The following is a 2,534-nucleotide window of genomic DNA, read 5'->3' on the forward strand; positions in this document are numbered from 1 at the left end:
GTCACTCGCCGAAAGTCCCACCGCCAGGGTCTGCGTGACACCCCAAAGCAGTGCTCAGTTAGTCTGGGGAGAGCGCGGTGAACTTGAACCACTTGTTGGCGGGTTCCTGCTCTTGCTTGTTTTTTGCGGATCGGCACATAGTGGGCGCTCAGGAAAATAAATGATGGAAGCTTGAGATTGAACTTGACAGCTCGACCCTGGGTACTCGCCACGAATCCAGCCCAGCCCGCGGGGCACCGGGTTTCTCCAGAACTAGCAGGGAGCATTTGCGGATGGGCCGGTAGAGGAGGCTCGGACATCCCAGCTCCGCACCCGCTCTCGACCAACGCGTGGTGGCGGAACCCCTGTCGTAGCGGGGCACATAATGGGTTCAAGTCCCGACTCTGCCAATTTCAGGCTGAGTGACTTTGGGCGAGTCACTTCTTCCCGTCGAAACCTCAGTTGCTCCATTCACAAAATGGGAGATATGAACACCCACCCTAAAAGGGTGTGGGTAGGATTAAACGAAACAATGTTCCTAAAACGCTAAACTTACAAGTGTTGTCTCCCGTCCAACCCATAAACTTAGGCGACAAACCCCGCGCGGGGTGACCTGAGACAAAGGCTTCCCAGTCCCCGTCTCCAGGTCGTCCACCCCTAGGGCGTAGGCACCTTTTAGTAACCCCCGTCCGGCGAAACCCGAAACTGCGGCCACCTTGGCAGCAGTGGGTCCCAAAAGCAAATATTCAAATATTCTGAAACTCGTGCATGATTTAAGACTGACATTTTTAAGTTTAACATTCTTGCAGTTTTATTCTTGCTAGTAAAGGTAATTCGTTAGAAACCCCTAAGTGCAGTTTCTCCTCTGTGTCTTGTTTAACTTTTCGTGTTAGCGAAATTTACAAATTTGACCAAGGAACCGGAGCGCGGCAGTCCTCGCCGGGATCCCGGCCATCGCAATAATCTGGCTCTCAGCCCCTACTCCCAGGCACGGAGGTCAAAGAGACCGGCTTCCCCTACACCGCCCTGTGTAGATGTAGCCTCTTCGTCCCGGCAGCCCTCCGAGATTCCCTGTGTCCACCGGAGCGAGGGGAGGTGGGGGCTGCAGCCCAGAACTCAGCTTCCCCGACCTCCCCACAATCCCGCCTCTCCGGGATTAAGGGAGTAAATCCCTGACGCCAAAGACCAGGTCAAGGACAAGTTCTCCCCCGCCCTACTCCCCCCTCCTGGGCGGGGATTCACCTCCCTTCCCGGATGAAAGGTACTAAAGAGCCGACGGGGGGCCGCGGCGGGCCCCAGGCCCTTGATGTTCCGGTTGAACAGGTGCTGGTGAAAAGGAGGCGGACCCGGCGGAAGAGTCTGCCAGGGGGCAGTGCACCGAAGGGGGGGCGACCTCCTCCACCGCCAGTCCCCCGGCCCGTCTTCCCTTCTCCTCTCTGTTTGCCCCTCCCCCGCAGGAAGCGTTCCCGGCCTCGAGGTCTTTGAAGTGTCGTTGAAGCCCCCAGGGCTGCCTTCTCCCCTACGCCACCCGAACTCCCGCTGTGGGGGGCGGGTGACCTTTAGTCCCAAGAGCGTCGCCCCCCTTTAGGAAGTTTTTGGGGGGTCAGATCTCACCCCCCTCTTGCCCACACAGGTCTTGGGAAGAAGCGTTTGGGCCGACGCCCCTCACTTCTCTCCCAGACCCAACTGCAGGGACTTTAGTCCTCTGGAGTGCTGCGTGTGAGTTACGCTGTGTGTCTGTGCGCGTGCCTAGAGGTCAAGTGTAACTGGTGTTCGTGAGCACCTCGTGGTTGCGGGTCTCTAACTCTCGTGGGTCTCTAAGCGCGCGCGCGGGGCTGGAGCGGAGGTTCGTGTCTCTGGGAGGGTCAGTGGTGTGACTGAAGCTGGGAGTTAGCTCGTGTCTGTGCGGTGCCTCGGTGTGTGTCTCTGGGGCTCCGAGTCCCTGTGCGTGCGTGTGTGGCTGTGAACCGACAGGAAGCTCCCCGAGGGCAGGAATATGTTTTGCTCTCTACTCGATCCCAGCGACTGGCAACGAGCGTTTAATAAATATCTGTTGAATGAATAAGTGTCTGCGTGTGACAGCGTCTACCCTCCAGAGTGGCCTCCGGAAAAAGGGCCCGAAGGCGGCCATCCAAAAAGACCCCCAGACACGGGGTGGGGCGGGGGCGAACGGCCCGCGTCGCTCCCATTCCTCCTAGCGCCCCTTCCCCCGGTCTCCACCCCCAAGTTTCCCTGGGGCTGAAGAACCCACCCAGAGACGAAGACTTGGCGGAGGGGGCTGGAGACTCGGGGACCCGGGGCCCGAGACGGGAGGGCGGGCAGAGGGAGGGCTCGGGAGCGACGACCCAGAGCCCTAAGACGAAAAATAAAGCAGGCAAAGCAGCACGGAGCGAACGAGCGAAAAGCTCCCTACCAAGCCAGGCTTTGTTCCCTGAACCTAAGACTTTACCCGGCGGCTGGCGGCGGGCGGGCCGGAGAGCGAGCGAGCGGAGGCGCGCGGCCATGGCTGCCGCGGCCGGGCAGGGGGGCCGGGGGGGCGGCGCGTGAGCGGGTGG

This window comes from Macaca thibetana, chromosome 16, assembly GCF_024542745.1.
Source record: "Macaca thibetana thibetana isolate TM-01 chromosome 16, ASM2454274v1, whole genome shotgun sequence".
NCBI classification, from domain to species: domain Eukaryota; kingdom Metazoa; phylum Chordata; class Mammalia; order Primates; family Cercopithecidae; genus Macaca; species Macaca thibetana.